Below are 14,612 nucleotides of genomic sequence, written 5' to 3'. Positions count from 1 at the left end.
TTTTGTTACAGGTTTTGTGAATTTAGAAGCCATGGTTTCTAATGCAGTCACAGCTTAGATAATAGCTTATTTTATTGCCTAGGGACATACCGCCTCTGTTATGCAATCAGTTGCATTTCACCTCATTATTCACTATAGTTCGTTCTCAAAATGTATGCGGTTTGAGGAGAAGTTCCCCCACCACTTTTTGCGGAATGTATATCTTGCAGCTGATTGGTATTTGACAGATCTCAGCTTTTGAGCTATTGTTTTAGGTAGGATCAAGTGGAGGGGATTGATTTCTTCCCTTAAAACAGCCTAGATTTTGTGAACAGAGTATAAGACAACAATGTACTTTATGTACTATTTTTCGTTCAACATATTTAGGCGGTTTTAGGGGAAGAAATCTATCTGCTTTACTTGAACCCTTACCGTAAATATAATAGCTCAACAGCTGATTAAGCTGCTTTATCATTAAGCACAAAAAAGTGGCGAGGGACCTCCCTCAAACTGCCTACATTTTGTGGACAGAGTATAGTTATTTAGTTTATTGCAGAATGGAGTGAGATTTGCAGTTTTGTTACTGACTACGATCAGCTGTTTCTCAAGCTAATATCAATTTACTAACACACTCCCTCAACCGTCAGGAAATACATACAGAGAAGTGTGACGACCGGTACTGAACCTCAATTCTCATTGACTAATTATTAATAATTCAGACGTGGACGCCACCTAGGTGCGTATTTTAACCCACATATGAGTGAAGGATGAGTGTATAATCGTGTGAGATGATCTGTGTATAGTTCGGCCGCTTAGAAAACGACCTGCGCGCTAATGCTAAACCAATGCTGGAGGAGGTCGCTTTCTAAGCGGCCGAACTATAGCTTTGTTACTGACTAAGATCAGCTGTTCATTAGCCAAAATCATTTATTAAAATCCCTATGTTCAGGAACAGCAGCTGGGTCCAGTTTCGAACCATCAAAAAGCATTTTCTCAAATCGAATTGCAGTTATTATACTAAACTATACCAAGCCTTGTGTAATCCAGCCACTTAAAGATAGTTCAACTCCAAGCCCTCTCCACTGCTTTATCAGACACAAAAAATGGATTGAACCAAAACCAAACACTCAACTGTTATTAGAGTCCACTCAAACTATCGGGTTACTGAACTGGATTCAATTAATTAATCCACATCATTGTTTAGACTGTCTGGTGTTTTTGTGTTCTGATTGGGTGAGGTCAAGACAGATTAGATTAACTCAACGCTGGGGGTAAAACAAGGTTGCTACATATGTCTAATGTTCTAATATTAAACCAAAAACATGCTTTACGTAATATATCTGTCATAACAGTAGTTGATCTTCTGTGTTTTTTTTTTCATGCGAGTGCTATGTTAGTTAAGGGGGTTTCTCCCACATAGTTTACTGTAAAAAGTCAGTTTGGTGGTTGATTTATACATTTATATACATTTCTTGTCGCAGAGGTAGCTAGATGGATCCACGGATATTAGAATAGAAACGGTATGGATAATAAACACAAATTACGTTACTGGCCTGAAAGTAAACATGTTTCTATTAATATTTAAATGGAACGGTCAAAAAACGCCCAAAACTATTTTTAGAATAGATTCAGACCAGTAACGTAATCTGTTTATGTTTATGATCCACACAGTTTCTGTTATGATATCCGTATGGGTCCTTGGAGTTAGAAAAATGCTTTTAAGATACTTAAGTAGACATATTGACCTTTTCCGATAAAAGACCACCACTATATGTACAGCAATTTATATGGGAATAGGCACAATTGTAGTCTTATAATAGGTTATGTTTTGTAGATAATTACCCCCACTCTAGCAGCACTAATTTCGACAGTTTGAACTAATCCATTGCAATTATTAATATAAGTACTGCGTCACGGGCGTGGCAGTGATCAGTGATCCGATCCCATTGATCAGATCGTCTGATCACGTTATGATCAGATCACATAACGCGGATCAGCGCCTAACTATAAGATCGCTAATCCGCTTATCGATTGTGACATTTTCCATCTCAAGTGTTCCATAACCGGAGCATCCACTCCCCACCGTTATCACTCTATCTTAGACCTTCTTAGACTCCTCGTCCAACAGAAACTACTGTATCTAGAAATGTTAATAATCTTCATAGCTTTGCTACAAGACTACGCAATAAATTAAAGTGTTTAGTTAGTAAATGGCATATATGGGAGACACAACGCACACGAAAAACGTTTAGTAAACAAAAAAATAAAACTCAATCCTAATCCATATTTCAAGTTTGACAAATACTGTAACAAATTCAATGTTATTCGCCAGCGCGGCGCCCCAAAAGCTATCGATCAAGATAGGATCTAGGATATTTGCCAAACTATATAAACTTTATTCCTTTAATGGTCGTTGGTCTTTAAAATCGTGTTTGTATTCTAGTTTTAACTGCAGTTTAAGAAGTAAAATATTTTGGTGACACAATTCAACCTGATTTTAACAAATTCTTAATTTACTTCCATAATGACGTTTTAGGACACAAAACACAAGAGTTAACCCAATATCAATGAACTAAAAAGAAGCTAAGGTATATCATGTGACTACATTGAATCAAAAGGGATCGCATACACCATATTATATACACCCACGACAAGTTTTTTTTCCCATTTTCGATTAATCGTTGAACAATTGGACTACAGTATTTATAATTTCAAAACAAATTTGGGCTATCGCCTCTTATACGAACAGATTAAGTATCATGATCATCACATGTCAGTATTGCTCCCACTGTGCTTTTGTAGGATTTTGTGTGTTTACGCCTTTAGCACTTTATAACTTTACCAACTACTAGACTTTTTACCATCTAGCGCGGAACATTCGTTCCATATCCAAAACTGATAACCTTATGGTTATGGCAATAATATCTGAGATCAGAATTGACACCTCTGAGGTTTATTATATTAAAAAATAGCATATGGTGGGATTGAACCATCAACCTTCAGATTTGAAGACACTATTTGGCTAACCAAACAATCAAACAAGGCTTTGGTTCTATTCAGTGGAAAAGACAGATGAAAACTCACTTGCAAACTCTACTATGGCGAACAGACGGTCAGCTGTGTATTGTGTGAGTTGCTTTGCTGGAGCGACAAAAGGCATTTACCAGTTTACCAGATGAGTCAAGACCTTGCTGGTATGACGTGGCAAGGTACGTGTACCAGGAGCGTACATCTCCTACCTAATACAAGGTTGGGTCGCATTAGGTGTGTAAGAGAGTCCCAAGTTTGGGAACATGCATGTCAGAGTGTATTCCATGTAGTCTATGTACAAATGCGTTAACCAAGCGTTTTTACGTTTGCTGTTAAAGATCAAGGTATAAAATGGAATTCTGTATTGGGATATAAAAAAAACTTCACTTGGGTGACGATTTGGGTTTGCTTATGAGGTCGTAAAGTTTAAATTTAATTTATGTAACTTTGGTGTACATGTTGCTCGAATTCGAGCAATTGCAAAATATTACAGAAGTTATTTCAAAGCGAATAACAGTCATATTTAAAATTAGTTTAAAGAGTCAACTCAAAGAATACCGGTGTGTAACTCATGGAAATACTCACGATGTACTCGTATATAATAGTTCGATATAATTAAAATTTTCTGTAAATATTTTATCATATTTCATAAGCTGATATTGTTTTTGGTGTTTTCTAAAAACATTTCATGACTTATAGCCACATAAAGTTGCCCATGTTTATCTTCGTTATTGATAACGTAGCCTACATGGTACCACCCTTGTCGCCAGCTTAGTTACCTTGTTTAGTAGCCATATTTCTTCTAAAAGAAGAATCTGAAGTTAAACTCTGGAAGAACAAAGGCTATTAAAAAAGGTATGCCTACAATTGCAGACTACAGTATGTCTGTAGCTTATATTTCTACTTCTTTCAACTGGGAAAGTAAATAAAATACTTTAAAAACTCCATGAACCAACCTAAACCTTCTATTAGACACCTATTAGGTAATAGTACATGTAGTGAATTAAGGGTAAGTAAGGGGTGAGTAAGGGTGAAATTATTTTCTGGAGAAGAGGGGTTTTTGCATAGCTATCAATTATCAATTATCAATAGCTAGTTTCAGCTACAACATCTAGAGTTGCTACTAATGTCACATATGAAAACTAAGCCTTCAGTCCCAATTATTGTGGATGATTAGTTCGGATGACTCGGTCCATCCAACATCCTTGGCCCAGAACATAAAGCTACATCATTACGTTCACTGTACCAACAACGCCAACTCTAGTGATCCACGCTGATTTATTTACAAGTTTTACTGTTATGTTATAGAAAATCCTAGGTAACTTACTTCCTAAATCTACTCTTCTACTTGATCTTCTTCTTGGGTATCAATCCTCTCTTTCCACTCAATGGCTGTTTTGAGCGACTGTCGTAGAAGTGTCGTCACAACTTCATCATCCCCCCTGGTATCATCGCTGCTCACCCAGTCAATGGCAAATATCAGAGAGTCGACCAGCTGTTGCTTGATCTCGCCAGTATCGTCTTCGTCGACAGATATCACCCAGCTTAGCGAAACAAGTAAAGTTTCCTGCAACAGATCCTTCATGACTGAATCGTCTTGTGAACCATGTTTGGCGTGTTGTAACGTAAACATTAGTATATCCAAAAGTTCGTGTTGCATTGCTCTTTCCTCTGCTTTTACATCAATTGATTTAACCCAATCATAAATGTCTTGTAAGGAACGTTGAAGATTTGATCTTGCAATACTTTCTTGTATCTCCCTGTCTTCACTTGTTTCATCGTCGTCTGAAGATTCTTCGTCCACTGAGTCCCTCTTGATGTTACTGCTTCTGTCTGTCCCTGTGAGAAGGTTTGTCCAGTTGCTCGCTAGGATTATGTAGCTTACCAATGTTTGCACAACTAGATCGTCATCACTGTTCTTCTTAGAAGTCCATTCAACAGCAAACTTGAATAGCAGTTTTAATTCGTATTTAATAACATACTCACTGTCTTTAGTTTGAAAATCTTTCACCCATTCGTAAGATCGTTTCAATGCTTCGATCATAAATGCTCGCATTATACGATCTTCCTCTTCTGGACTGGCATGGGAAGCCCACATTATGCATTTGTTCAAGGTGACTTTCAACTTTTTGTGCGCAGGTTTGTCAACGTATGTCTTTCGTGTTCTCTTAATCCACTCGCGTACAAACATCAGAGAGTCTTGCAGTTTCAGTTTGGAATGTTCACCAGTTGGGGAACTCAGTTTCTGTCCTTGGCTGTATGTGGAGCCAGCACTTGGCCGTCGACAACTTACGATTGAATTTAACAAACATCCTTTCAAGGCATCTTCTTTGTTTTCGAGATAGGCCACCCTTTCTTCTAAAGATTCTTTTCTCATCTTCAATTCTCTCAACTTTTTGATGAGCTCGTCATCTGGATCTGACATCACATTATGATTTTGAGTTACAAAAGTAATCGTCTCAATTTTTGAAACCATCAAAAGTAATTAGCACAAGTGTCTTGTATCTCTATACAATGTAATATTATCACTGTTCTATTTTAAGGAACATTTAAAAACAAAACACACAATTTTTTTCCTTATTAAAACACGCCCTATAGTTAACACGGTAATTTACATAAAATCACAAAACTCACGATTTAACTTTAACACCGTTGACAATGTTAACGGAATGAAACTTCTTTTGTAACCATGCTTTCACTATACTCATGTCGTCTTGAAAATAACCGATTCCATAATATGTGACTAGCTAAACAATTTATAAAATAATTGTACACAATCACGGCAAATTTTTAAAATTTTGGGAGTTTGGTTCCAAACCGATTTCGAATACAACTCTTTTGTTTATAAATGTCTAACCTAATTTCAAAATGTAAAAAATTTTCACAAACAACTATTAGCAGCTGATTCCAAAAGCTTATAAACAGAACCTACCCAACAGATTGTGAGGTTCTGCCATAGACTAACGAGTATGTTTTATCTATGGTTCTGCTTACCAAGGTAATTTGAAATGTATTTTAGTATTGCCCTGTATCTTTGACTATTATTGGATACAGAAGTAGACATCCCATCTATATGGACCAGCTGTAGCAATTGTTTTACTAATACTAAAAAAGAACGTTGTTGTGTGAGCTGGTCACAGAATGCGCTAGTGGCTAAAATTCTGTTTTATACCTTATTTTTTTATGCTAACCAGGTTATGGGTCATGGCAGTTGCTATAGCTCACCATAAGTCATTCCCTAAGTTTGACTTGGTAAAAAAGTTTGTGTACTCGACCAAAATTTAGTAATTTAGATCAGCGCAATCTGTAGGTGGCTCACATCAACTACGAAATTTTTGATAAAAAAACCTGGCTACAAATTTAACATGGGGATGGAATGTCTAATAGTCAATGCCTGTATGTTCGACTTTTGCAGAGATTTTAGTTTTGCTCTTTAACAAATATTTATGGATACGTTAGTTTTGAAAATTTTCCTATGGTCCATCTACACGGATCATAAGAATAAAGAACATATTATTCACATCATATTATTAGATGTGTGTATTTAAATTTCAAACGAGTGAACCAACAGATTCTCGCCCATTCACATTACACATTCACCGTCTAGAAAGTACTGAAAGGCAAGATTAACGTTCATGTATTATCAAGCGGCAGTTTAATGTACGGACACGTTAGCAAGTGAGAGTGCGAGTGTTGAGGTCAGTACGGCTACGGCCTAGACCTGGCCTTGATAGATGCAGCTAAACAATAGCTAATAGCCGGTGTGCGGCTAAATATAGCAAATATTGGGAGTGTCGCGCCCACATGTGTAGCCCAAGCCAGTGTTTCGGAGTGAACGTGATTTAGGGAGTTGTGGCCAGAAAAGATTGCCAAGATACAATTCTGGATGCAACCTATACTATTGTGAATTTAGTTTTTTTGCTGAGCAAAAACCACTGTACGAATATGAAATTAAATTTACACGGGTTACCCGTGCTTCACGACGGGGAGAACGGAGAGAGTACGTGAACGAGAACTATAAATTATGTTCTTTAGGTCTGCTGTATGAATTAGTTATACATCTATCATTTATTTTAGAAATTGTAATACACGAGTTGTGGGTCTAAAGTAGCTCTTTTACTCCATAGGGAGTAAAAATCAGCTGATGTAACCAGTTGAACACTTTGATTGTAAGCAATTGCATGCATCGAAATTATCGAATAATTTGATTGGTTGTAGCATAGACTAACGGAGTATGTTTTATATGATTTTATCTATGGTTGTAGCTTATTGTTGCATTATTGTTAGTAGTTCGACACATCGATAGTATAATGTAATAGTAATAGACGAAATTATCGAATCACTTACTGAACAGCTGCTTATTTGCATTAGCAAATATTGAAAACAAGCTGGATGTCATTTTGAGAGGTTATCTTTACATGAAAAGTATTTTCGTTTTCAATCTTAGTTTGATAAATAATGATGTAGTATGACGAAAAATATAGTTCATTACACGGGCATAAGTGTCTTTTCAACCCTCGCTCATTTTTCATAAAAACCTGAGCTCGGATCGAAAAGAACCACTTTACGCCCCAGTGATGAAATATACGATTTCTTGAAGACCCCTCCTTCATCGTATGGGAAATTAAACACTCGAACGATTTTATAAATGAAAACCATTATACCAAATTTAGCAATAAACTAAACTTACAATGAAATAACGATAAATGAACTTTAGAATTGGAAAGGTGCAAAACGAGGTGCGATTAGTGAATATTAGTTTATAGCCTGGTCAATAGAAACTATCTTCGGCCTTGTAGAGATAAGCAGGCTAGATATTACAAGCCAGGGTCTTATCTCAGCCTTGTAGTCAGCAATAAATGTACAAGCTGGCAGAGAACACCCATGACCTGAACTGCAAGTGTATGGTAGTGTGTAGAAGTCATACTTTTTATGGGAAGTCGTATATGGTCGGAATGGTTTCGTTGTTGAATTAATTGTTATAAAATATATGTTTTACACGATTTAATGTTTATTGCTATGCATTTGTATTTTGGCTTGGCATGGATATGCGTTAATATTGACTATTATAAAACTGATGATACTGTCAATACTGATATCATATAAATCATTGAATAAAAAAATAATTAGTTAGTGGTTTTTAGCGTTTTTAGCTAAGGAAACCATATAATGTGCGTACATAATCCTCCTTACAGAAGGTGATTTCTGTTATGTATACGCAGAGTTGGTTTTAATGTTTACTAAACATTCATTGTTTTCAAAAACTTTGTGAACAAATTTTACCAAACAAGGCTACCTATATCCATAAATCATTGATCGTCCTGAGAGTTGCAAAGAAAGAGCGAAGAGTGCAGTATAAAATTCACCCCCTTATGAGAAAATATCAACTGTTTAATACCGTAAAACTATTTCAACATTTCATTTTAGTCAGAAAAATCTGACTGCTTATTAAAAATTCCGCTCTGAATTCAGCTACAATTAGTTATAGTATTTAAATTCTGTAGTATCATGAGGATTATGCAAAAAAATTAACGAGAACAAGTAATGTCCGACTGTGTAATATAACTACTCACTTTTTAAACAGTAAGCGAACAACACCATTTTATGTTTTAATTTTAGATATTTTAATGTGCGAAGAAGACGATTGTGCATCTTCTAAACTTGTAATTTATCAGTGGATGCCTGTAGATAGCAAAGACCGATAGTCGCTGGTGGATTAAAATTAGTTTTAGGATTTAAACTAATTTACATCAGATCAGGATTATGTAAAGCAGATAGATGTTCAACACCATTTGCGAACGAACGTTAAAATGTTACTCTCGTTACTATCAATCTCAAACCATCGATGTATAAGTTATTATACATCGATGTCTCAAACAAGACACACAAATGAGTGTTTTTAAAGTGCAATGTTGTAATTTGGGGGAATGTTGTGCCTATTGGGGGATTTTGAGACTTCTAATCAATTAGTTTTACGATTCAAACCATCACATTTAACAAGCCAAAGACGAGGACTAACATATGTTCACACTATTTACACGTAGGCTACGACAGTTCATCACACGTGAAGACATACGACTTTGTGTGTTTCAATGTTATGCTGTATCGATGTGTCTGTGAAGCTACTAAACTTGTAATTTATCAGTGGATCAGATAACAGCCCGGTACGACGGTGTGGCGGTGTGCAAGGCTTGGCTCACGGCGGTGTTAAGTAGGTTTATTGTTTAGATCAAGATTTCCTCTGCTCTCTCTGCGTCATGAGCGAATGTCAGCTACCAGCTAACCCACTTGCCAGTTGCACCTACAGATAATTAACATCTGTTACTCGCCACTTGCCACCTTATCTAATCATGATGGTTGTTAGAAATCGATCATAATCTTTATGGTTAATTAGTAGTTTTACCGGTGCTTCGCGGGGAAGATTGATGCAGAGAAGATAATTGTGTAACTGCTGAAATACAGTTGCACTGGTTCTGTTTTGTATAGAAGCTTAATTGAATGCATATCACAGAAATGTGAGTATGTCGTAGCTGTACTTCACGCATTTACTGGTCAAGCCGTTGATTAAACGAGAAACGAATCCCCCTTATAGATTGACCATCCTTGTGGATCAGGATAATACACAATTACCATGTTTTTAGTGTTTTGTTGCCTTTTCTTTCATAGCTTAAAAACTGTTGTATCCAAACGAAATATTGTCATTAAGAAAGATAATTGCATCCAAAGAACAAACCGTAACATTTTCCGTAAAAGAAGATAGAAACATTTAGTCGACAATAGTGCACTTGAACACACTCAGTAAACACGACAAAATAGCTGAATAGCTGAGAGTAGTAGCCCAAGAACCAAAAGGAAGCTGCCTCCTGAGAAAAGTCAATGGCTTTTTGATAGTTCTAAACTGGGTCCAGCGATTGTTGAAATTTGTGCTTTTAGTCAATGGTCCTGGCTGATGAAACAGCTCGTCGTAGTCGGTAACAAAACTACACGCAACATCTTTCTCCATTCTACTCGCCAATTTATATTTGGGACGCAAATACAACAATACGCCCAATTGCGTCCCCATCAATTGAATTGTATTGTGAGAGGGTGGACCGACTCAGAGTCCTAGCTCGTCAACCGGAGCTTATTGTGCATAAACTTTGTGGTAGTTTCCAAAGTCCATTATTCGGCGATCTACAGCCTAAGATTGTTAGTATTGTTACTATTTCAGGTAAACAAAGGTAAATCCCAACAAGACTAAACCATCAAACTGGGTCATGAAAACGAGGTAAATTAAACCACAGCCAAGTCGCGTGCTGTAGGTGTTGTGTTGGCGTGTCTCTGTACTATACCGCACGGGCACACGCGGTATAGTATCTCGCGGACAATCTGAGTGTGTCCGCGGGATCGATGGCCCAAGGCCGTGTCACGTGACCTTCAACTCACAGCTGATTGCAGACTACACTCGTCACCTGACGCGTCGCCCGAGTCTCTCCCGCCTCGCCGCGTGACTGACGTAGACGAGTCGGAGACAGCTGTTAGCCGCCGCCGCCGGTAGAACACTGCGTGAGGCTCACGTCAAAAGTTGTGTTCCAGTCACGACATGGAGTGGAAGTTTGAGATTTGATATATTTTCGTTGGATGGTGAAGAGTTCATGAGTATCGTCATTGACTATCCTCTACGTAGTTGTATAGTCAATGGTACCATTATTCAACGAAACTTTTAACATAAGCAATATACCATACCTAACTATTCACCTTTTGAAGCAAACATACTAAGTGGTCGGAAAAAAATCATGGCATAAGAGGTAAAAAGAGTCCAGCACCCTTTTAAAAATATAAAAATCTAAGTCTAAGTAAATGATTGATGATTATCAGTAACAATTCATAAAATAAATTGTCATTTCAAAAATTTTAAATTGTATATTTCTAAGCCACACATTTATTGACGTTTTTTTAAAAGGGAACGATCCAAACCCTGGTCTTGTTACTATTTAACGTCGACCTTAAGCCCGGGCCCAATGACATACCGTAATCCGATTTGAAGTGTATGCTGACAATATACAAAATGCTCGTCACCTGTAACCCAGGGCTACAGATATCCTGTAACCACTCGGCTACCCAGGCAATCAATTTTAGGCGACCCTTACACAAATCTTCATAAGTTTAAATACATCTTGCATTTTGGAACTGTGAAAAACCATAGATAAAACTTTGATAACTCGACAATTTGTGGACCCAGCCGAGATATCGAGAACATCGGAAATCTTAATGGGTTTCAATAAATAAATACATAACACAGACTAATATTTACATTTATAAATGTATTACTTACATGAGTATTTTTACATATTGAGTGAAAAATCTAAAAAAAATTCAAATATTCAATAATTTTAACTGTAATTCCGCATCAGGACTAATAATTGGTGAGGAAATGTTTTTCGTATTTAAAAACTGCATTAACATTGAATTTGATCAAGCTTAATGTTCAAATTAATTTTATAATTGAAGACGATTATTGGTTGATGTATAAAATCCTACCAACAAACTAGAAAATTATTATTTGTATCATGTACTCGTACTGTACAGCAACAATGTAGCAAACGCCTTCAAACAGTTCCAAGTTGACTGCAGTACTAAGCTGATTGGAACTTGCACAATCTTAATTGAAGGGGTTGATAAAGTGTACTTGATTCAATGAGTTGCTTCTACTTCTACTAGATTGAGAGACAAGGTGACCGGATCAAAATTCTCTGCATTAATTGACAAAGTGCATATCTTTACATCCTAGACGTTAAAGTATATTTCAAAATATATTAAATAAAAATATATGTAAGAGAATCTATTTTAAATATTTTCACTATTAGTGACTGCAAAGTAAGACAAATTAAATGTCACCCTTTGGTCACGTAACATGATACATTAAATCATTGACTATAGTACATAGCCAATGACTAAACATAACCCCTTAGGGACTTTTCATTCTTATGTATCAGTAGAAAATAGTTGTGAGGTACAGTGTGAGTGTTTTACTTTCTAGTCTGTTTCTTTGCTCTTTCGCCAGCTTTAAAAATATTTTAACAAAGCGAACCAATCAATGTATCCGTTCATGTATGAGAACTGTTGCTACTCCTCAGAGTTTATAAACAAGAGAAACAAACAGTGTTAAATTTATTCTAAAGTTAGAGAAAACATTAGTCAACATTAGTGCATTTAAGTCTACCCAATTCTCAACATAAAACCCTATGTCTAAACAAGCGACATCTTTTACAAAAGGAAAACATTTGCAGTACCAAAAAGAAAAGTTCTTTGTATATGTATATGTGTAAACAGTTACCAAATTTCATATTATGTACTCATACTTTCACCTAATCAACACAACCTATAAGGCCAATTTATTAATTAATTATATTCACAATGTTCTTAATTGAAAAAAAATCTTCTTAACTATTGGAAATGGTTAATAATTAATTACCTACAACCTCTATACTGTAACCCTTTCTTCTTTTCTTGTGAAACAGTTGATTGCAGTTCCATAACATCAATCATAATTTGTGTGAGCCTTGACTTGTCCTTCTCAGACACATTCAGGCTAAAGCTGGGTTTTCCTAGACGCGGAGTCGGCCAGCGGAGAGCGGACAACGGAGAGCGGACTCAGCTTGTCTTAGGTAATTTAATGTTACTGTTTTCCTAGCAGCGGAGCGGAATGCCATGTTAATTTCAATTCCGCTCTCCGTTGTCCGCTCTCCGCTGGCCGACTCCGCGTCTAGGAAAACCCAGCTTTACTACTTCAGTGGGAAAATCACTGTTATAGCCTTTTGTACAAAAAAAAAACACAATTATTAAAATAACTATTGTATTGCATGTTTCTGAGATAAAAATTTGTTTGTAACGTTTTAAACGTTGATAATTTTTAGGACAAAGAGAATTGAGAAAATTTAGGGAACAGGAACTTCTCAGAGATTCTAAGGTCAAATTGACCATAAAAGTAGACACTTAGTCAATTGTGTTAGTACCTTTGTCTTATTTAGCCTTTCGCCAATAAATGAATTTGAATCTAGTTACCTGGACAGTTATCTAATGATCCTTATTTATGACACATGAAACCGAACCCTGTATTTTCCTTTATTTCTTATCAAGTTGGGTTTGCTGAAATAGACTTTGCTCATGCTTTTATATTCAAAGCTATTCACCCCGACATATTTCATACACAATAAACAAAATATTTACCCTTTAAATCAAGAAAATGTATTGCTTTCACAACCCACTTAGCATAATGATTTAATTTTCTTTTCTTGTACTTATGATACCAACTCATCAACATATGAGGATTTTAAAATCCTTAATGTTTTATTTTTACCAAATATAAACTGTTTTTGTAAACATGTTCAAAGACGGTTAAGGTTTAAGGGCAGCATAATTTATAATACTTCTAATCAATCTTTGGGAGACCAAGCTGATCTAGTGATTAGAGCGCCGGTCTTCGATCCAAGGTTATGGGTTCAAATCCTGCCAAATCACCAATGCATTTTGTCTAAGTGATAATGCAGCAACCCCTAGGTCCAGCCTGAAGTAATCCGTGCCTAGCGTCTTAGGAAAAGAAAAATCATTCTGAGTACACCCATGGACTAAACACATACCATCGTGTGTGGAACAGTAGAAACTCGATAAGTCTTTCAAGTGGATCGTTAAAGACTTGTTATCAAGGTTGAAAATTGTTACAGAGGTTTGCAAAATGTGATAAGGGGAATATAAAATCAAGTGTATATGAAAATGACACTTGCCTTGTTATCTAGCGTCTCCTTACCGAGGTTCCATTGTATAATCAATGGTACACTCCACAAGACCAGTGGGCGCAAACGCCTTCGATTAGGAAGCAGTCTCAATCAGTGTCACTTGATGGCCCTCGCGCGTGCAGAGGCAGGCGGACGTAGTTTGCAGTGCAGGCAGGCATATATTTAGCACAATTGGGTGCCCTAGGCCTTGCTACGAGGGGCAGGCGTCGTGCATGTCAATGATGCTTTGTTTACTGCGACTCAAGACTCAGAGCCTCAGGCTATTGTTAGAGGGAAGCATTTCAAGAGTGTCTTTCACAATTGTCAGTGCTGATGGCATATACATTTGCAATCGTAATGGTTAATATAAGTATTGATTGTGTTACTAAAATATTAAAAAGTATTGACTTTAAAGAGTAATTAAGAAATAAACCTTGTTTTATTTCAATATTATTATGTAAAGAACAATACAATCATGCTTAACTTCTCGCCCAAAAATAAATCCTTCTAAGGGTTCTTAAATTTAAAATGGTCAAAATATTTTAAAAAATTACCGATACAAATTATTTTACCATCCTGATTTCCATCTCTTTCTCTTTAAACATAGTCACACGTTCCTAATGGACTATAGTTACTGAACTACATTCCTCATTTATTGTAAAAGCAGTAAATGAAAGCTGTAAAATATGCAAGTGATTTTCCTTTTTTGGAAAGATCAGGATTGCAGATTCTTACGGCTACAACCAACGTCTAACTCGTTTTGTCGTTTCTGCTCCTGTTTCTCACCATATAAATTGCCTTAAAAGTGACAACACACACACACACACAGACAAACAACCTAATATGTAC

General features: G+C 36.4%; 1 protein-coding gene across 1 annotated transcript in view; it reads left to right on the top strand.

Annotated features, from left to right (window-relative positions):
- The window catches only part of LOC128990327 (protein windpipe-like), a 41,943-nt gene that overhangs the window by 23,569 nt on the left and 3,762 nt on the right, over positions 1-14,612 (top strand). The gene's annotated exons all lie outside the window — the stretch shown is intronic.

The sequence above is a fragment of the Macrosteles quadrilineatus genome, unplaced genomic scaffold, assembly GCF_028750875.1.
Source record: "Macrosteles quadrilineatus isolate MER2022 unplaced genomic scaffold, UCM_ALF_1.0 Scaffold_3__2_contigs__length_128488019, whole genome shotgun sequence".
NCBI classification, from domain to species: Eukaryota; Metazoa; Arthropoda; class Insecta; order Hemiptera; family Cicadellidae; genus Macrosteles; species Macrosteles quadrilineatus.
Note: the sequence above shows the minus strand (reverse complement) of the source record. Positions and strands in the feature narration are given on the sequence as shown.